This window comes from Neolamprologus multifasciatus, chromosome 1 (assembly GCF_963576455.1).
Source record: "Neolamprologus multifasciatus chromosome 1, fNeoMul1.2, whole genome shotgun sequence".
Taxonomy (NCBI): Eukaryota; Metazoa; Chordata; class Actinopteri; order Cichliformes; family Cichlidae; genus Neolamprologus; species Neolamprologus multifasciatus.
The window spans coordinates 24,443,727-24,471,319 of record NC_140439.1 but is presented as its reverse complement, the minus strand read 5'-3'; the positions used below and the strand labels follow the sequence as shown (position 1 = coordinate 24,471,319).

At 38.3% G+C, this 27,593-nt stretch overlaps 1 protein-coding gene and 1 pseudogene across 1 annotated transcript in view; both read left to right on the top strand.

Moving 5' to 3' along the window:
• Nucleotides 1-26,012, top strand: part of LOC146525794 (uncharacterized) — a 54,237-nt pseudogene extending 28,225 nt beyond the window's left edge.
• The window catches only part of csmd1b (CUB and Sushi multiple domains 1b), a 437,934-nt gene that overhangs the window by 78,300 nt on the left and 332,041 nt on the right, over nucleotides 1-27,593 (top strand).

The following is a 27,593-nucleotide window of genomic DNA, read 5'->3' as shown; positions in this document are numbered from 1 at the left end:
TTTACCATTTCTCATTTTACCCGTCTTTCGGTTGATATTGGTTAATTGAAAGTCTGATGTTTTGGAAAGCAAAGTGTGGCTTATGTAACATCTCTACATAAAAATGAGCACAATTTAAATGTAAACAACCAAAGCGCATTTCCGTTGCAAATCCGCCGTACATGGAGTGTTTTGCAAACCTCGAGAAAAGCCTCCATGGCATTTTATACAATTTGACCTGGTATTTACCAGCGAGGAACACAAACACAATTGTTGGAAAAAGCAGTGCAAATAGGAGCCAGGTTTCATTCACTTTCTCTCTGTTACTTCCCCTGTCTCTCTCCTCCCCCTCTTCTCCCTCTCGTTTTTTCCTCTTGTGTTTTTCTCCTCCTGTAAGTTAGACTATAGCAAGTGATTCATTCATTTGGGAAGCTTATACAGTGTTTTACGCTGAGTATTGGCTCAGTAATTTAGTCCGTCTAGTCAATGCGGCAAGCTTATGGAAAATATTGATAAATAGCATACCATTCTCAAACCCCTCCCACACCCTACGTTTTGCTATGCTTTGTGAAACAATCAGTGTAAAGTGTGCGTACACGTGTGCCGACCTAAAAACACACTCACTGGCTGGCACGTCTTCAGACATTCACGTTGTATTTTTGTGGGCTTTCTTATCTACAGCGGTTCCATAAAATTCTAAAAATCCATACAAAAATGTAAAAAGCATGAACGCAAACACACACACCAGTACACACTCACAAATACAAGCACTCACAAATACAGGCACTCACAGGCGTTACACTCAATCTTCCTCTATCTAAATGCAAACTGTACTTTTCTAGACAAGACCTCGAATCTCTCACACAGACATGCAAAAGCGCTTCCTTACTTGCTTTCTCTCTCTCACACACACACAGACACACAAACACACACAGACACACTCGCAGGCTTGCTCTCTCCCTGCCTCTCTACAGTGTATTGACAAAGCCCACTAGCTAATCCAGTGAGTGGGGAGTGTTGCTGGAGACAGAATTAGGTGGATGACACTGGATTGCTGCACCCCCCCCAACGCACTCCTCATACCCTCCATATCTCCCGCCAGTTTGCATGTCTGTGTTTCTGTGTGTTGTTTAGGTGTGCTGGTGAGCGTGTGAGAGATTAGACGCCCCACTGTACTTCTGCAGTAGATAAGCTGCTCTTAATGTGGCTCCTCACAGAACTTAAACGTTTCTTTTTTTTCCTTTTTTTCCCCCACACCACATGAGAGTCCTCTGTGACTTCCATTCTGTGGACTTATCCAAATTAAATGTACATAGAAGAATTTCTCTTCAGTTTGACAGCATCCACATCACCATCCATACCACCTTCTGTCAACAAGATGAATTCCTGTGTGCCGTAAAGTGGAAGAAAGTATTTTTAATTTGTATTTCTGATGGTAGGGGTTCAAGGGCAATCAACTTCCAATATTACTGAAGCCGCCCCAGGGATCGACCGTCTCAACTTCAGCTTTCATCCTACTGCTCAATATCAATAATTACAAGGAGATAAAATAACTAGAAGAAGAAAAAAATCCCTAAGGTAAACAGTGTAATATAACCCAGATCAATGACTCCTTTGTGTCAGAGTGTTTTAAGAGCAATTATTAAACAACAGCTGAAAATTAGACACTTACAGTTTGACAAGTCCCAGTGCAGATTTTGGAGCCTGGCTGCTTCTGCACACCTATGAAACCATGCGCACTGGCAAATTAAAACATCTATTTGAACCATCCATCATCTGTGTTGTAGTATATCACTTAAATTCAATCACTGAAACTCACTTTGCAGTACTTGATACCACGGTGATTGCATGGCTTTACTATAAGTGACTGGGAGTGAGAGCGAGTAGCTGCATGTGTTTATTGTTAGGCTATAAATAAATGTTATAATTTCTGCAGCCATCACCAGTCAAAATACATTTTTTTCATTTAAGTGTTTAAAGGCTTTATTATAGCCACGGGGCAGCTTACATGTGCACCTCACATAAGAGAGACGGAGAAGTGGATTTATCCTGTCAGCAACTACAAGGCAAGCGCGATGGAGAAAACACACTCAGAAAAGACGATAGGATAAGAGAATGGCGAGCTACCCTTTAACAAAAGATCTACACAGTTTCACTCAGTTATGCTGGTGTTTTCTTTGTTCATTTCAATTAATTGAATGATGGGTGACTCCTTCTTTTACAAGTTTTGTCTTACTCTGCCACATAAGTAAATATATATGAGTGACTTTAAGGTAAATATCATGTTGTCAGAAGAGTAACATCCATATTTATGGGTCACAAGCAGGACTTGTGGTCTTGATGTTGATTACAGAAACACATATGCCTCTAGAATAAGGCCGGACCATCTGGACAACACACTATTAGGCTTCTGTACTGAACTGCCCTTTGGACTAATGCCGCGTTCTCTCTCTTACTTTCCTCCACTCTCTGCTTCTCATATGTCTTGCCAGTTTGTTGTCTGAGCATGTTTTGCCCTAAAATCAGTCACTTCTGTGGGGATTAGAAAATTGGATTGAACTAAATGTAGTCGGCAGCTTGTTTGACTGTTTACTTTCATGCCATTATTCTGAACATGCTGCAGATATCATGGACATTTTTCTTTCAGTGTCATTGTGGTTTAACTTTTCGCAGAGTCTTATAAATCACTTGGTTGTTTGTCAGGGAGGAAACAGGGTCCTGTCATGTGGCTAGACACTGATGATAAAGATCTTGTGTGTCATTTATACTTGTCTCTGAGAAATATAATCAGAAAATACACAGAAAAACGTGTGGTCCAACAGTTTTGTAAATATATAAAAATGTCTACTAACCTACCTACCTGCCCGTAGACACAGACAAAAGAAAGTACACTTTCTGTCATTGCTAGGGTTTTATGTGTCATGACAAACTAAAAATAATTTTAAAATTAGGTAATATCATGTAGTTATTTATTTAACAAAAATGAAACCTAAATGCAGAAGCAGTGCACCCTTACAGTGTTTGAAGGACAGCAAAGTGCTGCTGATCCAATCCAGTCGATTACCTGATCATCAGCAAGTGTGACCCCACACTATAAAAGCAGATGTTTTGGCAGTTTGTTGGTATGGAGCATTCAGGTGTGTTCTAGCACAATGCCAAGAAGGAAAGACATCAACATCAAAGACACAATTGTTTCTCCCCAGACCGTACAATACTCAGAGGAACTGCAAAGAACAAGTTACATCTCATAATCTACAGTTATCATATCAAGTTCATGACAACACAATTACAGAAAAAGAAAGCCTCTTTACTCTAAACAGAGCATGACAGCACAGCTTAAGTTTGCACCTTGCGTCCAAACCAACCAGAAGTCTTCTGGAACAATGTGCTTTGGACAGACAAGACCAAAATGCAAATGTTTGTCCATAGAGTGCAATATTTGGCAAAAATTAAACACAGTATCAGCAGAAACACCTCATACCAACTGCTAAGCACGGTGGTGGAGATAATTTGGGCTTGTTTACAGTGACAGGACTTGAGCACATTGCAGTCAAATGTAATGCCAACTGTCCAACAGCTGAAGTTTAGGAACAGGACAGTGAGCCCAAGCATACTATGTTAAGACCGTAAGAGAGCTGTGCATAAATGAATACCTGCAAACCTCAATGAGTTGAAGCAATGGTGTAAATAAGAGTGGACCAAAGCTTCTCCTCAGTGATGTGAGAGACTGATATAGAAAATGATTACTTCAAGTTATTGCAGCTAAAGTTGGTTCCACAAGCCACTGAATCATTGGATGTATCTAGTGTTATACACAGTGCTTCTGCATTTTGGTTTATGTTTTGCTTGGTAAATAATGACACTGGGTGCAATGCTGCTGTTCATCCTATGTTGTGTCTTATCTATCTAATATAGTAGCTGCGTTAGTATAAGTCTATTGCTGTGGCAGATGTTTGTGTAATAATTCATAACAATGATACACCAGCTATTTTAGTGATATCAGTTACTTAAGTCAATAAGTAATCAAAACTATTTCTGGCAACAGCATTTCTTTGAGAATTCTCTGTCACTTTATGTCATTGTGCTCACTTTGTTTGCATTAAAATGTACTTTACTTTCACCACATCAAAAACCATTTGTGTCATACCAACAGCAAAAGTCCTCTTGAGAACCTAATGGCTTTTTTGGTTTATTCTTCTTTCTGCCTTCCAAATTTTTTAAAAGAAATAAATTATTTTAAAAAAACAACAACTTTCCACTTCTTTGATTTTCTCTGTGTCAAATGATGCAAAAGTTCTAAAAGTTGATTTTAATTCTTTACATCACAACTCTCATGGTAAATCCACTGTTCGGGGCCAGTGAGAACAGGCCATCTATGATTTAACTAGTCCCCCCCAGCATCCCTCGTCACAGGCAAATGTAGTGCACAGCCCGATGCCTTCCCATATCTGTGCTCTTAAACTGAAATAAACTTCTGTGTCTCATACCCGTATAGCTTCCGCAGTCTGTGTGGTGCTGAAAAATTTCTGTCCAATGTGTATAATTTAATAGGCCTTGTGGTCCAAACTACATTCAGCTCTAAATGAATAATCGTCTGACAGCATCAAAAACAAGCCAGTGCTGTCAACAAGCTGTCAAAGTGAATAAAACAAACACTGATCCAGGCACTCCTTTCCCCATCCTATCCCCCTTTCTTTCCCGTATATTGTTATTGGTAGAGACTCCTGCTCTGCACTGCTGCCTATTTATAAATGGGAAAACACACTTGTAAACAAAGCCTATTATCTTAGGCATGTAAAATTCTGTTTTCCTTTACGTTTCACTGCTGAAGGACCATCTCAGCAACAACAATCAATATTGGGTGAAAAAAGACAAACAAGCAGGATGACTGGCTAATGCTTTATTTATCATCATAAAAGCGGGATGAGTTTTGCCCCCTCAGATACCATACTATATGTTCAACATTTATCATGCTCATGAAAAAACCTGTCTCATCTGACCAGCTGGAGATTTTTTCTAATTGGCTGCTCTCCTGTCAAACTGACTGACTGGTTCACTGAATGATCGGCTCCCAGGTCGGTTGACTAACTGACCGGATAACTGGCTGACAGGCTTAGTGCTGGTTGACTGATTGGCTGGCTAGTTGATGAAATAGCTTGCTGGATGACTGGCTGACTGGCTAGCTGAGTGACTGAGCATAATGCAGACTCACAACTCGAAGCCAATAGAGCAGCTACAGCTGCATCCTTGGGTGAGAAGATCAATACACACAGACACGCATATGTGTTTTTAAAGTTAGGCTAGTGTCCACGAGTTGAGAAATGGAGATAAAAAGACTTTGGATCTCTTTCAGGAGAGCAAGTTGCTTTTTATTTTAATTTGTACTGACAAATGTGTTGATGTTTGGCTGTACTGTTTTATGCCCTCCAGTAAAGTGGATTAAAAAAGTCTAGTTTGTCATCAAAATATGGGATCAAGCTGGATTAATATGTTTCTCAAATGACATCAAAGTCCTTCGGCATGACTGCAGTTTATCTTTAATGAATTAAATATGACTTGGATGATTTATATAATTTTCTGAACTCTACATTATATTTTTGTAGCAGTGCAAGAAGAATTGTCTGTTAATTATTTATTTTTGGGATCAATACTACAAGAAGAACAGTGGTTATTTTTACCAAAATAAAAATAAACTTTTTATCCTTTCAAGTAACAAAAATATTTTTGATGACCTTCTTTAGACTTTAGGTTAACAGAACAAAAAAAAAAAAAAAAAAAAAAAACAGTGTGTGAAACTAAGTATAAAGCAGACACAACAATATGTACACCCTCATAAATCACCTGAGCTAGTAAACAGTTACAGGCTATTCTGAAACCTCTACAAAACAAACAAAACAGAGCTTGAGGCTACTCTTCACTTCCTATTTTCTCTGTCCAAATAATTCTTAAGATGTACTTAGCTGAACCTACAAAGACAATCCAGCAGACACTCTGTTTTTTGTTCTGTGAAACGGATTCTTTGAAGAAATTTCTATCCAAAATATTGTTTAGGACACAAGCGATTTTTCACAATCTGTGATTAAAATACAGTATCTACGTTGCTGCTCAAGCATTGCAGATTATTTATTGGAATCACATTATTTAATCCAGATGCCCTCAAAAAATATGAACCTAACCACATTTGAAAATACAGCTAGTTGTTAGTGTTTTCTGAAAAACAAACATATTTTTAGAGTTTTGTAGCAAAAAGAAGTAGGTACAACTCTGTCAGCTTACCTGAGTATTGCTGCTGACCATGCCCATCCCTTTATGACCACAGTGTACCCGTCCTCTGGTGGCAGCTTCAAGCAGAATAATATGCCATGTCACAGAGCTCAGATCATCTCAAACTGGTTTCCTGAACATGATAGTAATTCACTGTGCTCAAATAGCCTCCACAGTCACTAGATCTCAATTCAAAAGCTCACCTCTGGGATGTGGTGGAACGGGAGATTCACATCATAGATGTGCAGGCAGCAAATCTGCAGCAATAGCAAGATGCTATCATGTCACTATGTACCAAACTTTCTGAGACATGTTTCCAGCATAGTCTTTGAATCTGTGCCATGCAAAATTAATGCAGTTCTGAATGGCATGTTAGTGCAGGTTGGATTTTTTAAATAGTTTCCTGTAGGGATTGTACCTACCTATTTATCCCTTATTTATATTTTTATTTAATTATCCCAAGACATGTCCAAATTGTTGCGTACACAACCGTTGAACTATAGACTGACCTCTTTTAGTCAGTCAGAAAGAAGCTTCTGGTGTTCTCTTCAGAGTTTGAAAGAAGTCAGTTGGACTTCTTTGGGTTTTTAAAGACATCTTGCCTCTCAGGTTTCTTCACTTGTATTGAGCATGCGAGCCATCAAATTAGCCAAGGTGTGAAATAAGACACGGGTCATCCCTGTCATCTTGGTCAACAGGTGAAAGCTCTGTGAGACATTGTCCCACCCCACCATTGTGTGAGCTACTGAACTCACCTGAGGCATGACCTCAGTGGGTATGAATGAGGACTGAATCATCTGTGAAGGGCTCTCAGGACTGCATTGACTGATAGGTGGTGTCATAGGCCACCATCTCTGTTCAACAATGGTCATTCACAGTGGCCTCCTTTACTCCTCTCTCAAACCATTTGTCTGCCTTCTCTGTCCAAAATCTGAACACTGGCACCCTTAAGAGTCCTTTCTCCTTTGAATGTAGGTGTACAGCTGAGTCTTCCCCTGTTGTGGTGACCTTCGCAGGTTGTGGCATGTGTTTGTGGAGAGGCTGTTTGGTTTCTCCTATGCAGAGGAAGTAACAACTAGCAATCAAGTAAGCAGTTAACAATAAAGAAAAGTATAACAACAACAACTTTTATGGATCATTTTGGAGTGAGAATCACCACAGCCACATTAATTACAGTTGAACACATGGTTCAGCGTAAGGCAGTAATACGGTTATTATTACACTGCAGTCGTGCTTCCAATTGACCATAGTTAAGAAAAAAATCCATTTCCCAGAGGAAAATTAAATATTGGAATTAATTATACATACAAGTAAAATCCCCTGAATCACTTACAAGATAAAATTCAAGGCTTCTAAAAGTTTAAAAGAACCATTTCTTTCCATTTTCATGGAGGCGGGAGTGCCAAAAGAATTTAAATGTCAAGATGTAGGATTTTTCATTAAGCCAGATCAAGTGCTGCACCGTGAAATAACTTCTGAAATGTAGCTTATAATTAGCAACCATTAAGGTATGACTTACTGACATTATTTGACCAAGTTTTCAACTTCTCAGTCTGACTTGTGTGATATTTTCTGAAGGTCGATTACCCTTAATTTCAGATATAGTTTTTGCTGGTGTCTCTCTAAATGAGTACATAAATATCTTTTTCAAAAAGTATACTTATGATATTATTGGACAGCTGAAAATATTTTTTTCTTGCTCTCTATCTTTTGTGTATTTTTGTTTAACTCTTTTAATACATTTTAGCTTTAGCTTGCATTCCAATTCTTTTGGACAATAACGTCCTGGAAATACTTGCGGATGAAGTGGCTCTCTCACAGCTCTCTATTCACTGTCTCTCTAAGCAGCCATCCTTCTTGCTCCTTTCTCTCATTAATGAGTATTCAATCAGTTCATTACTCATCTGTATTCAGTTTTTCATTTCTTTAAGTACCAATTCCTCTTCCACTGATTTATTTCACCTCTCTCTTTCTACCCCCCGTCTTTACTCATGTGTCACCCTTTCTTTTATCATGAATAATCGCTGAATCAAACAAGCTCTTTTTATCCCTATATAATCAGTTATATGTATATTACATGTAGTCACCTGTATAATTCCTTTAATCTCTTTCTGTTTCTTGGGCTGTACTTCTTCCACCTTAACCACATCCAGATCTTGGCTGAAAGCACAAACATGGTTTTCATGTATATCACTTTTTATATGTGGCTGATGAGGCCTTGGCGACATGTTATTCTGCTGCTTTATATGTAATTCTAAAAACAACAAACAAGAAAGATGCTTGTTTCTCGTCAAAATCAAGCGTCAAATGAGAAAATATCAATAATCAATTTCATCACAGACATACAGCTTGGTCAGGGACATGTTTAGTCTTGCATAGCTCAGTGTTAAACAGAGGTACCCTGATCGATCTGGCAGTGACTGGAATCGGTCTCTTTTTAGCTGAATCTCAGCAATGACTGAAAATTCGCCTCTGTGCAGCCAGATGTGCACCCCTGTCAGAAATGCACCTAGGCATTGCCACAATTCAGGCATTCATAGTAGTTTATTGATTCGCGTCTGTGAAACACAGTGTAATGTTGTGCCGCAGTAGTTGTTGCTGTTCACCAATTTTTAGCTACAACCGTGACATGATCGGTTCAACTGTTTATGCATTGTTTGAAACACAGATTCTCAACACTGTGGCATCTATACAGACATAAAACTCATTAGAAAAGTGAAATGTACTGTAGTTCATTTTCACATGGATTTTATTTATATATATATATATTTATATATATATTTATATATATATATATATATATGTTGCAATTTATGAGAAAATCTTAGTTACTAAGAAGTCTGTTTTTACAATCATAAACATAAACAGAATTTTTAATTAAAAAAGAAGAAGTTGTGGTTTTAGATGGAAAATTAGAATAGTCATATCAGACTAGAAAGAAAAATCAGAGATTAGAAGTGTCTAAGAATCTTTGCATCTGTTGTAATGAACATTTTCTTGTGCTCAACAGCTGAATACTCTTTCAGAAAATCCAAAAACCTAAAAGTAATTCCATCTTTGCTAGCACATGCACGACAGGTTTTTGGGATAGTTTGTTTTTGGTGTAATAATTACTGCTTGGAGAATTTGATAAAATGTTTGTTAAAGTGACCTAATATGTGATTTTAGAATATATTTAAGTATCTAAGTATTTAAGTTTAAAATGTAATACATATTTGTACTTTATCACGTCAGGTTGCCAGTTGAACATTTTTGTGTCATCATTGTGTGTCTTCAGGTGCTAGCAAATGAAGCAATGAAGTCAGCCAAGCTAAAGGGTCATCTTATCCCAGAGTATTATCAGCATGAGGATTATAAGGAGGTCCTTGAAAAAAATTTACCCCTTGTAAGGGGTCCCTGGCAACGTTTAAGAACCCCTGGTGTAATCTTCACATGCTTTATCCAAAGCTACTCTGTGTTGATTCACCCGCTAATCATATTCACAATATTCACTCGCTTGTCTTTAGGGATTTGTTAGCTGAGCTTAGCTGGCCTATTCTGTCTGTCCCTCCTGCACTTTCCTGCTCATTGTGTAGATGTTTATAACTTAGGCTTCTTTAGTCATAACGACACTTGTAATATATGTAGCTTGTTTGCAGCTCTGGAGGCCAGAATCACTGAATTGGAGACACAAAGGTTGCATAGGCTAAGTTAGCTACCTACCGGCAGATTGTCCCGAGCAGCCAGGAAAACAGGATGGCTACATGGCGGTGTAGAGGAAGCGTAGTCCTAAACAGAAGTCCCCGGTGCACCACCAACCCGTTCATATGTAATCATTTTTCACCACTGGGTGACACACCTGCCTGGGAGCAAACTCTGGAAATTTAAAACTTCTGGCTCAGGGTAAACATAAATTCAGCAAAAGTATAATTCACGTTGGCAGTAATGACACCTGGTTGCATCAACTGGAGATCCCTAAAATGAATATTGAATCGGAGTGTAACTTTGTTTCCAAAACAATGTCGGACTCTGTAGTTTTCTCTGGTCCCCGCCCTATTTGAACCATGAGTTACATGTTCAGCCACATGTTCCCCTTAAATTACTGCTGTCTGAGCGGTGTCCAAAAAATGAATTGGGCTTTATAGATAATTGGGTAACCTTCTGGAGGAAACCTGGTCTTGTTAGGGGAGACGGCATCAATCCCAATCGGGTCTTTAAGTCTGATGTCATTAGCCGTGTCTGGGCTCAAACTCCGCTGCAGGTCCCTAAGTCAAACTATCACTGCGGCATCAGTGAGAATTGAAAAACTGTCAGTTCTTTCTTTCATCTGTAATAAAATGATCCGTGTGGCTGCTCTACCAGGTGTAACAATTAAGTTTAACATCCAGGCATCCATGAATACAGAATTTATTAAATTTAACGGAGTTAGACGTTAGCAGGGAGTTAGCTTGCTAGTTTCCATCTAAATATAATATACCATGTTCTGACAGGGATTTCTGAAACAAATTAAAATGTACAACTATGCTATCACCTCCGACATAAATGAAGACAGGAAAGTAAACAGCAGTGACGTTTGTAGAGTTACTGAAGTTTGGCTAGCTGGTATATAATGATGTGCTACGTGATTGCTACACACACAGCTATGTTAGCATAACATTAGCACAGTGAAGCTGGAGGATGAATGAACTTTTTTTCACTCAATAAAAGTTAACGTGAGGGTTCCCGATGGTTAGGGACAAATGCAATCACATGGCAGGATGCTGTAAATGGACCAAACTTCAGACACGGGAACAACTGAGATCATCCATCCACAATATGAGGTTAGTCATTAATATACTGCTGCATGGGCTGGGCTGCAGTTACATCGTAAGGTTTTAAAAACTGAGCTTTATATGAGCTTTGTATGTGCCCACAGATTACACATTTTCCTGCATCCAACTGGTTTGCCACTGCGTAGCGCAACCAGTTTCACAATGGCAGTGTTTTTAATCGCAATTTGAGTTATATTTTTCTGTACTTTTGTCATATTGGAAAATTATAAATAAAGTTGTCAAAAAAACCCCCAAAAAACTGAGCTTTAAAATGAATAGCAGTAATAAAAACCGAGAGAGGCCGACAGTGATCACTGACTGTTTTTAGGGGCTTGTTGAGATTAAATAGAACAAGATACAAAGCATTAAAACATGTTAAAAACACAACAGCCTTATTAAACGCATAGTAGTTTGGGCCAGGAAGCAGCATTCATCACGTCATCACTTAAAGAAATCTGTCCAAATTATTAAACCTCCCCAAAACATGACTATCCAGACTATTGATCTCCTCTGAAAAAGAAAACCTCAAATCAGAAGTACTCGAGTCCCTAGTATAACTCCTAAATGTACACCTTAACGCATATAACTCGTAAGTTGGAGAGAAAATGGTGTCTCACTAATTTAGAAGATTTACCCTGGAAAGCCAATTTGCTGCTCTATAAAAAAGCCCTCTGTAAAGTTAGCATCTTACTATTCATCACCAATTGAAAGAAATAAGACCAACCCTAGGTTTCTCTTCAGTAGTGTAGCCAATGTGTCTTTTAGGCCCCATATCCAACCTTCCTTTTATCTCAAAAATTCTTGAAATAGTAGTTGTAAAACAGCTAACTGATCATCTGCATAGGAATGGTTTATTTTAAGCGTTTTGGTTTCAAAGCTCATCAAAGTACAGAAACAGCTTTAGTGAAGGTTACAAAGGATCTTCTTATGGCCTCTGACAGTGGACCCATTCTGTGTTTGACCTGCTAGATCTCAGTGCAGTATTTGATACTGCTGATCCTAACATTTTATAACAGCAATTAATAGACTCCAATTTTTTCATGTAAATGGAGAGTCCTCTTCACACACTAAGAATTATTATGGAGTTCCACAGGTTTCAGAGTTAGTACCAATTCTGTTTACATTATGCATGCTTCCCTTATCATTAGAAGGCATAGCATATATTTTCACTGCTATGCAGATGACACCCAACTTTATCAATAAAGCCACACACACCAACTAGCTAAACTGCAGGGATGTGTTAAAGACATAAAGACCTGAATGACCTCAAATTTTCAGCTTCTAAGTTCAGATAAAAGTAAAGTTATTGTACTTGGCCCTAAAAGTCTTAGAAATGTGGTAACTAGCCAGATGCTTACTCTGAGCCGCATTACCCTGGCATCAAGCAATACTGCGAGGAATTTGGAGTAGGTTTTAACCAGGATATGTCCTTCAATGTACATATTAAACAGACATGTAGAACTGCTTTCTTCCATTTGCACAAAATCTCCAAAATTAGAAAAAAAACTTTCTCAGACTGATGCTGAAAAACTAAATCATGCATTTATTACTTCTAGCCTGGACTACTATAATTCATTAATATCAGGATGTCCTAAAAACTCTCTGAAAAGCCTTCAGTTGATCCAAAATGCTGCAGCAAGAGTACTGACAGAGACTAGAAAGACAGAGCATATTTCTCCTATATCTGCTTCTTTTGATTGGCTCCCTGTTAAATCCAGAATCAAATATAAAATCCTGCTCCTCACGTACAAAGTCTTGAATAAACAGGCCAAATCTTATCTTAATGACCTTATAGTAACATATCAACCCATTAGAGCTCTTTGCTATCATACTACAGGCTTACTTCTGGTTCCTAGAGTATGTGAAAGTAGAATGGGAGGTAGAGCCTTGAGCTTTCAGGCCCCTCTTCAGTGGAACCAGCTTCCACTTTAGACGAGACAGACACCCTCTCTACTTTTAAGATTTGGCTTAAAATTTTCCTTTTTGTTTAAGCATATTGTTAGAGTTGTTTCAGATGACCCTGAATCCTCCCTTAGTTGCACTGCAGTAGTTGTAGGCTTCTTCAATCACCTCTTTCACTCACTATGGTCCTATTTTCCTTCCAACAATCACCAAAGTGCTTGCTCATAGGGGGTCATATGATTGTTGGGGTTTTCTCTGTTTTCTTTATATTATTATAGGGTAGGGTGACCAACCATCCTCTTTTCCCTGGACATGTCCACTTTTCACGATCTGTCCGGGGGAATTTTTGAGATTGATGAAAATGTCCAGGTTTTCCTACAGAGGACCCATATGTGTGAAGTCATCCCCGAGCTGCTGCTTTGTGAGTTGTTGTTCTGCGCTCACAGACGGGACAGACAGGACACAGCAGCATGCCTGGTGATGTTTAAAAGATGCCAAAGCGCAACTGCAGCTTTTCAGACGAACTGCAAAAGAAATTTCCCTCGTACTGTCCCGGTACTGGTAATTTTTCTTATAAAGATGAGGCTTATTTCTTCACCATTATTTAATTCCAGAGGTTTTTAAGGTGTTTTTTTGCCCTTGTTTACTTGTAACCTATATGACATTTTTGTTTCACCATCGTTTAAATATGTTAAAAATTTCTTTAAGCAAACAGTATTATTAAAGTTCTTCATGACTGGGCCAAGTGTCCTCTTTTTTGGAAATCAAAATATGGTTACCCTATTATAGGGTCTTTAACGTACAATGTAAAGCACCTTGAGGCAACTGGTGTAATGATTTAGTGCTATATAAATAAATACAATGAATTGAATTGAAAAAATTGTTTGACCACAGGCTTTCCTGTGCTGCATTTGCATGTCCTCCCTGTGCCTACATGGGTTCTCCCCAGGTGCTCTGGTTTCTGCCTACCATTCAAAGTCGGTTAGGTTATTTGGTGATTCTAAATTGAACATGAACATGTGTGAATGCGAGGGTGAGTGGCTGCCTCTCTGTTAACGCTTTGAAAGATTTAGGGTCCAGGCTATACTCCATCTCTCACAGCTGGGACAGGCTCAGTCCCGTGACACCATGAGTTAGATCACTGGTTAAGAAAGTGGATGGATCTATGGGTAACTTGTTGAGCTTCCTGTTTATAAACACAATAGCAACAACAAAATGATATGTTGTTGCTGCTTTGTTATTTATCATATTTATTCCCCTTATATTGAACTGAGGACAGCATTATGACTCACTATCTCCTCTGGTATTATGAGACTGGATGGGCCAGGGCCGTGCTAATTGTTGTAGCTATATCTGCAACAAAATGTACAGTCCTTTTTAACATGTTATGAAACTTGTTATTTCTTCAACACGTGTTCCCGATTGCCATTTTGTAAAATGCTTTAAACTTAAATACACATTTAAAGCTGCCTGAAAGTTTGATGTAGCATGAGCTATGCTCAAAGACAAAAGTTCAGACATGATTCATAGCTTTGACATTTGATTTGGCTTTCTTCTTGTGGTGTGCTTCTGAGTTGAGGTTCCCATTTTGGGAGTACTAAAAACATTAAGAAAAAGTTTCTGTCATTTTAAGGAAAAGAAATCCCGTTGAAGGAGAATGTAAATGAAAGAGGGAACGAGAAAGATTCATACATAGTTCTGAGGGTGGGAATGGTGACTGTATGTCAGGCTCCTTGGGAGTCAGACAGCTCGGGGACCAAAATCACGAGGAAGCCTGAAGCAAGCTGCTTTTACTTAATTCTTTCTCTTTTGATGCAATCATTGTTTGAGCCCAGATGTTGGTTTTGCAAGTTTGCAGCGTTTTTTTTTTTCTTTTACGGTAGTTCAAATATAATGTCAAAGCAGTAGTGTGTGTCTCCTGAAATGTGTTCTGTTTAATCTCAATAGGAACCCATTCATAGTAAAATGATTACCATCACCATAATAGGCAAATTACAATATCCTGTCATGTAGAACGACTCGTGCTGAGTAGGCACGATGCGTTTGACCTGTGAATAAGTGTATGTGTCCTCGTTTTTTCTCCTTCCCTCCTCTCATACACTTTATATATACCACATATATTTATATTTACTTCTCCTCCCTTTATCACTCTTTCACCACATCATTCTCACTCAGTCTCCCTGCGCTGCCTTTTTTATGTCTTTCTAACACACTCTTAATCGGTGATTACTGCAGCAAGAAAAGGTTAGGTGAGAATATTGATGGGATTTTGTTGTCATGGGAAGTGCTGAAGGCAAAAAGCAGCATCCGCTGAGTTTAATGATCCTGTTTGTTTGTGTGTAAATATGACGTAGTTTGTTAAAGAACTGTGGGCTTTTAGAGACGCACACACACATGCACACGCACTAACTTGCACACGATAGAAGATGGATGTCCCAGGTTCTCGGAAATGCCTCTCTGTCTCAATCTGTTTTCCTGAAAATGACAATGCGATGTGATCATACAGGATATATAGCTACACACAAACAAATACATGCAAAGCTACACAGATCAGGACATGTAAAAGACAAAGCGGCGTGGATTGGAAGACAGAGTAATAGAGACTGGAGGACACTAACATATACACAGAAAAATACTGAAGTGCATCAGTATTTTTGAACCTTCATTTATTTATTTGTTTGTTTTGGCCTACCTGTTTAATTCCCTTTAATCCTCGTGTTTCTGAGGAAGCCCTCATGAAGTGAAGATGTCACCTTATCTTAAAGTTGTAGCATGCACCAGTGTGTGCGTGCGTGGATGTTTTGTGTTGTATGCAAGCAATATGATCAGTTAAAAATGTACAATTGTCTCTGCATGATGCTAATAATTACACTGTTTCTGGAATTTCAGTTTTATTCCCCCCCCCCCCCCCCCCCCCCCCCACACACACACACACACACACCACACACACGCACACACATTGCATAAGAATAACTGTTCAGGTCGGTAAAATGGGCACATAGAAACTGTTGCTATAGAAACACCAGAATAAAAGCACCCTCCCTGGTAACGACACAAGTTTTCATTTCTTACTGAGAGATGGGAAAGGGGGTTTCACTCTTTGTGTTCTCTCCCTTTCTCCCTTTTTCCCTTCCCCCTTTGAAACTAAACAACAGCCTCTCCCACTTCTCTTTCCATGTTCCACTTTCATTCCATTTCTCGCTCACTCGTTTTCTTTCAACCTCCCCTTCTACTTCCTCAGAAGGGCCTGTTTCTGCTAGTCGGATTCATTGCAGTAGCGCACTTGGTCGTGACTGACAGATTTTGGGGTAATTTCATGTCCAGTGGCAGCAGGGCTCCTGGTGATGCACCTGCAGTGCTGATGCTAGAAGCTGGATTAGGAGGAATAAATTATAGGTATCAGTCTTGAAAAATCAGATCAGCTCCTTTAATCCCTTTTAACAGCGGTGTACTCTCACCCTACTCTGGTATTTTTGTAAGAGTCCAGAGGTAGTGCACAAACTGATTTGAAAGCACAAATATGCAACAAGTGAATAATAGTTTTGATGTGGGTTCAGCAGGTTTCTTCAAGGATGAGGACTGTGTTAGCTGCTTTGAAAATATGCATATTCAAATTATAGGCTGCAGATGGATACCTGTTATGCAGCCTTCAGAAAGATGCAGAATTTAATCAGAGCTGGGAAGCCCCTCATACATAATGAGCAATTTTAGCTGACAAATACTGAAAAAAAGCATCCCTGGTGTTTTTACATTTCACAAAAAGAAAAGAAAAGAAAAAAAAACCTATAAATGTTTTAAGATAAAAAAAAATTGAGACTTTATTTATTTATTGAAACAGCATTGACCCAACTAATTTGTGTTGACATCCTTCTCTGGTCTGCTCTTTCCCTAATGTTGGCATAGCAGTGTCACTGCAAGCTACACCATTATTGAGCTCATGCAGGCAGGAAATTATCCACTTGCAGCAAGCAAATAAACCGCTTGCATCAGTGCAAGATTGCTGTGAGTAAACTGCTCCAGCGTGACATTATGTCTGCAAATATCTTATATGTGACACATTTTGCCAATATGCTGGTCTACATTTGGCTATGATAGGAAATTTGTCACAGCTTTGGGATTTTTAAGTAGCATAAATTCATTACTGTGAGCAAATTCAGCAATACTGAATGTTCATTACTTGTTGTGAATAAATCAAAAATCAATCTAAAAGTTTGCCAGTCTAAAAGTAAATGTGTTTTATCAGCAGTGGATTGAAACCCAATACTAGGTTAAAAAGTCAAACAAGTCTTTTTTTTAAATCACATTTGCATTCTCACCTTTTCTAAATTGACCTCTCCCTACTTCAGATTAATGCGAACAAAGAAAATAAAATACAGGTATTAAAAATTTCATGTAAAAAAAAAAAAAAAAAAGAAAAAGAGGAAGATTGCTTTAAAATGGGGAGGTGGTGCACCAATGGTGTTTTGGGTTCAGATCTCCCAGTAGGCTAGGCTGGCTTGTCTACCTGTGTTTGAATGAATTCTCAAGTGGGTACTCTAGCTTCCTCCCACAGTTCCTCCTGCTGTTATAGTAACTGGTGAATCTCAATTGGTAGTTTGTGGTTTTTCTATTCGTCTGTGTTAGCCCTATTATGGACAGTGGACTTTTCTTGCCTTTTGCCCTTTGTCAGGTGGAATAAGCTCCAGCCACACCATAACCCAAAGGCAGGTTTATTCTTGTTTACAGAGATATCTGCAGACAAACATGATGAGAAGTTGCTCCTGTTTTGGTTCTTTTAAGTCCACTTGAAGGGCACGTGCACAGTTTGTGCATGGTAGTGTAGTGTCTCGGTGGAGTAGTCTGCATGGTCACGAAACACTGTCAGGCACAAAGATGTTTGCACAGAGCTACAGAATGTATGATGATGAAACTACATGCCTCTGACTCAAGCAGACCCTAGCATGCTTGTGGACAGGAAAACCATAACACAACTTATACGGATAAGCAGTAAAGGGTTGAAATTCAATTTTATGTTTGTGTGTGCGCAAGAAGCTGATTGAGAAAGAACAGGCTTTTAAATTCTTTGGAAAATTATTTTTGGCTTACATAATGTTTACTGTTAAGGATAGGTTGCAGTCAACTAGGAAATCAAGCATCATTGTGGATATTGCAATAACTTAAGAAAATCTTTATTACATTACCTTTTCTAGAGTCTTCCTGTGCTTCAGTTCCTTTCTATCTCTCCAATGTGTATTACAATGACAACATGTTTGCGCCTTCATTCCTCTCCGCTGGTTGTTTTTCCCTCTTGCAGTCTTAACTCCGCTTTCCCTTTTCACGCATCTTGCCATCTTAATTTAAACTTATACACTTCCAATTTCATTTCCTCTATTTGTGTATGTGTGTGTCTGTCTCTCTCGCTCTGTCTTTTGCACACACAACCTGCCAACTCATGTGAAACGTCAATGTCCCCACAGATGAATAACAAAGCGTACTGCAGCATATAGAGTATTAGGGCCCCAAGGGCAAACGTATGAATGCAAAGAGCTGCATTTGCACTCTTTACCTCTTTACCCCTTGCAGCATGTATTCATTTCTGCCTTTCTCCTCCATAGTATATCTTTTTTGTTTCTGTGTCTGGCTTAAGAGTTTTGTGTTAGTTTTTCTTCCTTTAAACTTGTGCATATTTTCCCATCTTATTTCTCAAGGGATCCGTGCTTGTATGTTCAGTGTTGTGGTCGGTTCGCTAGCTAACACACCTTACTGAAATCATATTCAATGAAAAAGCAGCTTTTCTACTGCGTGTATGCATGTGTGTGAAGTTGCATCCATTTTAGCTCTTTATGCACATAACAATTATTGCACAAATTGGTCTTCTGTCTGTTTTGATCCCCCTCACATTTTGTCTAATCCTGTTTCATAAACAAGGATACAAAAATCCACAGGTACCAATAAACTTTCAAGAGAAGTACACAAGGAAAAAAAAGAAGAAGGAAGGCCTATACACAAATACTAGAAATCACAAGCTCCAATTAATTTCATTGGAGAATGGAAGTTACATTTTTTGCAACTAAATTGTTTAAACCTGGTCATCATATCAGAAGCATAATGCTGTGACAGTAAAAGCTCAGGGTTAAAGACATACACTTTACCAAATTATTTTTTTCATTAAACATGGAGTGTATACTATGAGTCATCAGTTTAAATGAAAAAGGCTTTGGGCCTAAACACTTCTATCAACAATGGTGCAGACTGAATGGCACCTATTGTAAGAACAGTCTAATTATGTTTACATTTGGAGGTTTTTACTTCTTAATTCCCTGCTGATCTGGTATAAATAAAGCAAAATAAAGCTCCAGCTGTAACAAGCCCATAATCTGGTGCCAGACCCATTTTAATTTTATTGTGCATTCAAATGAAGTAGTATTTTTAAGTAATTATGTACCCATAGTATATGACCTGTATACTTGATGACCTCCTAAAGTGTTATCTGCTGTTTTTCACTACTTGATGGACACTTGAGTGACAAAAGGCAATGTTATAATATTGTAACTAAACAATTATTGCTAACAAGCCATAGCATATATTTTTTGATATATTTATTATATATTATGTATTATTTGTTATTTGCATTTTTATTTCTAAATTCTTCAGTAGGAAAGATGATGTTTTGTATTTGTTAGATTTTTATATTAGTTACCTCATTTGATCAAAAACTGATTTAATTTGAATCTCTGTTTTAGTAGATGTAAGTTTAGTTCTGTGAACTTACATTTCTGTAGAATTATTCTAATGCATATTTATATTTGAGGTCTGTTCCTGAGCAAAAGCAAAATGACAAAATATGACAAGTCTATCTTTATTTAGAAATAAGCAAAAGAGAATCAAAGACTTCATCAATAAAAACATTTATTTTATTTTTCATTATTTTTCGTTTCATTTATTTTATTTACTTATCTTTTCTCCTTGTTACTATGTGGAGTGGTATATTCTGATTGTAAATTGTTGTTTGGTTTGAGTTAGGACTGGAAATAAGTGTTAATGTTAGTTTGTTCCTTGACTTTTGGTGACCACTTGCAATATTAGTTGGATTGTAGATAGGGGGCAGGGCTTAATAAGAATATATTCTTCTGCCTGCTCCTTTTCACACGTGGTTGCAGTGCTTTACTGACAGAAAGTGTAGTTGGTTTGTTTGAAAGAGCTAACTGTGGAAACTGTTGACCAAGTGTGAAATAAATAAATGAAATGAAATTTAAATAAAGCTATGCCTGCACTATGGGGTGCTTCATCTAAGTACAGCACACACGCTTTAATGATCACTTTGTGCACAGACAGTTTGTGTATCAATTTGTCTGCAGCGTTAACAAGATGCTAGCATGATATTCAGGCAGCTGGTTAGCATTAGCTGCTTGGTAGGGACAGGCTAAACAAAGTAGAACCCACACACTGACACAGGCTGTGTCAGTGTGTGAATGAAGGCTGTGTGATTTCACAGACTAATGTCAGACTGCCAGCTAAAATATTGATTGGTAAATGGACTGCCCTTACAAAGTGCCTTTCTACCTTTAAGAATCAAGCACTTTACAATTGCTGCATCTTATTTAAACATTTCAATGTATGAATGCCTTAACAGGGGGTGATTACAAGCAAAGTCTTTAAGATTTGATGTTGCACGATATGGAATTCAAGGTGAACAATACAGCGATCAATCCCAACATTAAAACCACTGACAGATGAAGTCAATTACATTGATCATCTTGTTACAATGCAATGAACACTAAAACAAAAACAAAAGTAAACAAAAGTGTAAAAAAAAAAAATTCCAAGAAATAGCCCAAACTCCTGTTTTCTGGCTGAAAGTGTGATTATGCCGCTCGCCGCTCCACCTGCTACCCCACCTGCCTCCTTATGCGGGCTTTTGTTGGTTGTTATTCTTCCTCACCTCACAAAATGGTTTTCTGGACCCAGCATCTAGGAAATGATACTAAAAGGCTGCCAGGTGTGTTAAAATTTGAAAGGAGGTCCTGACCAAGCGTCAGCATGTAAAGAGTTGGGAGTGAAATTGTGCTGAAAATACTTTAATAAACTCCAGGTTTGAAGTAAACATTTCATGCGGTCCTATAAATGCACCGCTCACACCTAGAAACCACTAAATAAGATTTATATTTATTGAAAGTAGATGCAAATGCAAAGACTGATCATGTGACTTTCAGAATCAGCAGAATAAATGTAATAAGAGGATATTTCACACCAACTTTTTAAAATGAAGTTTAAACTAGCTTCCATTTTTAGGTCATCCTGCTACAACAGTCGTTGTTTCAACGCTCAAAAGATACCTAAATAAATTCAATTAAATTATAGTGTGAAAAGAGCATAGTGATAAATGAAGGTTGTTTCAGAGACATGAGAGCGAAAGAGAAAGGAGGAAGATAAGTGGATAATTTTCACAGCAGGAAGAGTTTCTAATGGAAATTAACATAAAATTATAAGGGACACACCTGGACAGGGGAGGCTTTGATTCCTTTATGAAGGTATAATTTGGGTTTCCATTTCTCTGTCTGTTGTGTCTGTGTGTGTGTGTGTGTGTGTGTGTGTGTGTGTGTGTGTGTGTGTGTGTGTGTGTGTGTGTGTGTGTGTGTGTGCAGGTCTATCCCAATGATGCATACACCTTGCATGCACATAAATAGGAAGAAATGACAAACAAAACTGCATACAGGTTAATGTGTGAAACGAAAATGTGTCTTTTAATGTAGTTATCTGTTTACTCGTGCGCGTGTTTGTAATGTTTATTTTAATCACTGTGCATTTTTTTTAGTCACATCAACAAAAACTATTGGCCAAGATCAAAACCTGGCTCATACAGTGAAAGCATGAAGGAACAGTAGGTATAAGGGTTCAGATTTACTAAGCGAAAGTTTGAGCCATGCCTCGTTTCTGTATGTTTTGCTTGGAAAACGGGAAACAAGCACAGTGATTTGTTGAAACATTCAAACATGTAGTTAAAAACAGTATATAAGGCAAAAACTGAGATTTGTCAGTATTGGGTATGACCATCTTCATTCTACAAAACAACCGTATTTCTCTTTGTAATTTCTTTAAGTAGTCTTCAGGGATAATTTTCCAGGCATCTTGAAGGATATTCAAAGCTCTTCTTTGAATGCTGTTGCCTTTTGTTCTGCTCTCTGTCAAGATGATCCCACACTGCTTCTTTAATGGTGGGTCTGGGATCTGGGGAGGCCAAACCAAACTGTGTGTTCGCCTATCCGGGTATGCTTTTACTGTATTGGCAGATGCTGATCAGACATTTTCCTGATCGTACTGCATGGTGGATGAAAATCTGATGGGACTTTTCTGTGTTTATAATTTGCCAAGATCTCCAACACCACTGCCTGGCAGCTCAACACCATGACACAGCCTTCACTATGTTTTACAGATGTCTGAAGACATTCATTGTTGCACCTCTTTCCTGGTCTCAAGCTGACAATGATTTGAAGCTGACAATCAGCCTTTTCTACCCTTTTCCCCTCCTTAAGAATAACTTCTTGACAGCCAGTCATCAGATGGAGCAACTGAATGGCCAGATGCTATGTCACGTCTCTGCTGTCAAGGAAATTACTTTCAAGTATTGTTTATCTGCTGTAGATAGTTTATTTTGGGCATACCGATTCTTCTTTTGTCCTCTACTTGTCCAGTTTCCTCAAATTTTTTATGTTTTTAAACTGCACACTATGCCGAGATGTGCATATGGATATGAAAGGTGTTCAGAAAGTAAGTGATTGCTCTTCAGGTTAAGTATTATATACTTATAAACTATAAAATCAAGCAAGATCGCAACATTAGCGTGTATCCCAAGGTCGTTTTCCTTACTGATAGATGGTTGTTGTCAGTTAGCAACAATAAACACTGCATTTTAATTAAAAAAAAACACCAAAACAAACTCAGAAACAGAGACTGGGACAACAACAATGAAGGTGTCTTTAAAGACTAAAGCTGTTACTTGTGATGGATCATAGAGGGGGAAAACAATTGGTGATGTTTTTATTTAGAGAATAGAAAACCACTGTTCACTTTCAATGGCCGCAGGACCACTTTCATTTGTTTTGGGGGTTTTTTTGTTTGCAGTAAAAACAGCATTATTGTCAGATGAAACAAGCAATTGATTTCCAGTGTCAGTGAGAAAGATAATACTTAGAAAGGGATAAAATTACAGAGAACAAGAGTAAGCGAAAGACAAAAACAAATGCAGATGTGGGACTTTGAGGTGCCAGGCTTCTGTTTTTTCATCAATGACAGAGTGACCCAATCTTGATCGCTAGTTTCAGTTTATATTACAATATCTCAGCATAATAGCACTATTTACTACATACCAACACGCTCCAATACACCCAAGGCCATATCGCCTCATACATGCAGACTCAAAAACACACTTATAGACAAAACACATATAGGATTGCTTACATAGCTTGCTTTCAGCACCCAATTTGCTTTGCTGAGCTCTAACACACATTCAGGAGGTTGCTGAGTTTGTTGATTTAAAATGTTTCCAGCTAGCTTTGACCTTAGATCCTATGCATGTTTCTGCTGGAAAATTTGTGTGTGATTTCTTGTGTGCTGACTCTGGCTTGTGGGGGTATATCATATTTCTGGGGTTACTTTTCAAGAATACAAAGAAATTCATACATTTGATTTCTGTTGTTGTTGTTTTAGCCTATCTCCAAAATAAGTGAAATACTGAGCATACTGCCTCTTTTTTTAGACACAGTGCATGCTAGGGGGGCATCAGCGATTTTCATTGTCACATCTATTCTAGTAAGATGGCTCTGTGTATATTTGCATGTTTTCATTCATTGGCTGATGCACTCCTACATGGTGCTGGAAGAAAAACTAAAAGTTAAATTAAAGGAATGTTACTTTTACACATGCAACTTTACTTTGGATTGACATTAGTTATGCAAGAATCTGATTTCTTTCTTCTTTCTCCTACCACAAAATAAATAAATAACAATACCAAACCTTGTGTATGTGTGCGCATGGGTTCTTTGTTAGCTACTCCCTCAGCTGCTCATTAATGTAACTATCTTTCAGCCACTCACATGGTCAAACTGTGGCCAATCAACTCAATGCAATAAGACACAGATAGGAAATACCTGACTGACAAAGGTTTATTTTCATTTTTCTCCAACTGTTGGTGTTAACAGTACCACTACAATTTTTCTATTGTGGATTTTTTTGAGTAAAAAAATAAATAAAATAAGGCAGATTTCCTGTACCTGTGATCCATATTTCACATACTGTCAAAGTGCATGTCAGAGCACAGCTGTGAGATTGCTATGACAACCACATGCACTGTCCATGGTGCTGAAATGAGTTTCATTAAAATGGAAAATTCAGTTTAATGTTTCATTGTTAATTTTAATTTAATTTAACAATGAAAAAATGACAACAACAATATTTTCAGTGCAGGGCCATCATCCCTCTGCTTTCTCCTTTCTTCAGCCATTTCTCTTTGAAACCCATTGCGCAGGCTGTGAAATTCCTCCCACTGAAAACACAATTTCCCACAGAGCAAGTTTAGAACTAGTTGGCTTAGTGATCTGTACGTTTTTATCACAACTTCATCTGTCATTCAAAATAAACGGACACAAGTGGAGAAACGTCTCACTCTCCCAGCATGCACTCTTAAAGCTCTGTGTTGCCTCCTCTGTACAGCAATAACTGACACCATATAAAAGAAAGAAGAAAGTACTCTTGCATAAAAACTTCATGGAGGTACACTTTTGCTTAGAAAATAGTGCCAAAACTAAGCAAACATTGGAATTTAAATTTTCTCACATTGAGGCTTTGTTTCCACTGCCATTAAGTTTCCAACAAATCACCTATTGCAGATTTAAAGAACCAGTTTAATTGATGTGACACATGATGTTGCATGAATCCATAACAGTTCAGTACTGCTTCATTTGTACCCACAGATCTATGATGACGCTTCTAGGTTGTGGGCAAAACTCTTCTAACTTGCCATAGGGTTTCCTTACCTCCCTCTTTTAAACTAAAAACAGCTTTTATCGATCGTATACTTTGTCACAATGCACCCTGTCTGACTAAGGCAAACTCAGGTAATACCAAAACGAGAGGGTTTAAAAATATCTGTACTGTGACTTTCAAAATGTACCAAACAAAACAGTCACACAGTCTTGTTCTAGTCTTGTTCCTTTTTTTAGTCTGAATGCATGTTAACATTCCAGCACTGTCAGTCCATTTTGACTTCAGGTCCCTGTGTGGAGTACAAAGATACAGTAACATCTCAGTCACCTTTTTTTACTTTGATATGAGAGCCAGTCATGTCATTGAAATTATTTGAACATAAAAAGACAATCTGCACAACTCTTTTATTTCTTGTCTTTGGTAATGAGCTGTTATTGTGGCACATTTCCGCACTGCATTTGCCAACACTTCATAAAAATGCCCCTCGTGCTTTGGCGTGACTGGACTGACATCAGCTCCCCAAACCCCAAACAAATAAGTATGGGCTGCTCTACTGAGACTTTTGGAGCAAATACAAATAATGGATTGACAGAATTTCCACTGGTGTTTATGAACAACCATGTCTGCAGGCACACTAATACTGAAAAATTAATAACCTGGTTTCTAAACATTTTCGATGATGAATCAGATCTACTTTACAGTTTTCACAGATGGAGAAAGAGTGGCAGTAAGACCAATGACGTACTTTCAAATGATTTTTAGTTTGAAGTTTGTGTTTGGTTGTGTAGCTTCAGCTAGATTTTAATCCTGTGATTCATTTTCATTCACTTTAATCAGATCATAATTATTGAGCTGTAGGTTAAAAGATGATTGATTGCATATGCAGACACTTGGTTTTCCTCAAAAATTCAGATGGTTGGCTTTTGAAAGTGAAAATTATATATCTATTTTTTCCCACAATGTACATAGAAACACATCGTGTGCATTTCTCTCCCGTGATCTCCTTTTTCCCCCTTTATCGTTATTTCAGCCTGCTCTATCTTTGATTGTGTGTCTGTCTCACACACACACACACACACACACGCACACACACACACACACACACACACACACACACACACACACACACACACACACACACACCATTAATCCTATCTATCTCTGCTATCTTCAGACAGCAACCCTATTCCTTGCTGACAATGTTTGGGATTTACTCTGGATGTAGCCTTGATTCTTCCTGTGTGACTCTGTGTGTTTTTCCATTTGTGTGTGAGCGTGAGTGTCATATGGAGCATGATACATGTCTTTCAATATCCATTGGTTGTTATGGTGACTGGTATTAGAGCATATGCTCTCCCTTACCTTGCATTTGTTTAGCTGCCCTCTTCTTATTGTCAGTGCACATTTGGTTAACATTGAGTACATTAATATTGAATTTGACATATCACCCCTTTGATTTAATTGACAAAAGGTTTCTATTCTGTTTGTTCAGTGTTTATTAGTTTGTTTATTAGTCAGTTTGCACTTGAATAATTTTTGTGGCAAAAGCAAATATTGCACAACATGATCTTGGCCTCAAAAAGTAAAATCACAGAGTTGAAATTTTGGGCATAAGACTATCTGCTTTCAAAATCATCACTTTTCTGCACACCCTCATTAAAATAAATGTAATTCTAATTAAAAAATATGCGTGCTTACTCTTAGTAAAGTGAACTTAACGATGGCTGGAAAAGGATTCAAACTAGAGAACAAGTGTTAGAAGTAACTGCCTACACAGGAGCACAGGAGAAAGTATTTTCCAAAACAGTTTTTTAGCATAGTTAACTGCACAGATGGACTTTCATACTATTTTCCAGAGACCTGCTTTTATCCCCAGTGAGCACCAGCTAAATGGCCTGAACGCCTGAATCTATCTGCAGCCCCACTTACTTAAACAGTTTGACAGGGGGGCTGACAAAGACCGTGATAGAGAGAAAGACAGACAGAGAGAGGTTGTGGTATTTGTTCTTTGTGTGATAAATATAGCAGGTGAGTGGGTGGAATGAAAACAACCTAACACTCTAGCAGGATAAGAGAGGAAACACAGAAGATAGATATAATGATACCAGGAGAGAGACAAAGTGACGTAGCGATAATAATACTGAGGAAATGAGAAAGAAACGTAATGACGCTTAGGGAAAGATGAGATGATGCTAATACAAAGATAATTGTGGTGAACGAGTGATGTACAGAGAGCAGATTGGATGAAGGGATGAGAGAGCAGGATAGAGGCAGAAAGAGGAAAAAGGATGGGGGTAATGATGACGGAGCTGGGGGAAGAGAGAGAGGAATTGAGCTGCAGGGAGGAAGACCACGAGGTAGACAGAGATGCATGGAGAGAGTTACAGGCATGGTGATAACACCGGTGTAATAAAGAGAGCAAGAATGGACAGAAGGTTTAAGAGAGGAAGATATAGAGAGAGGAGATGGAGAGAGATGGAGGGTTGCAGAGAGACAAACATAATGTGGGAGAGACACAATGATTCTGACACAGAGATAATGAAAAAGAGGGAGGGGGTGGTACATGAGAAGAGTGAGGGGGAAGAGGCAACGAGGGAAAGGAAAAGAGGATACCAGGAAAACAGACAACAGATTCCTCCCCTCTCCTCTCCTCTCTACTTTTTCATAGCTGGTATTGAATCACTGCAGTCAATAGTT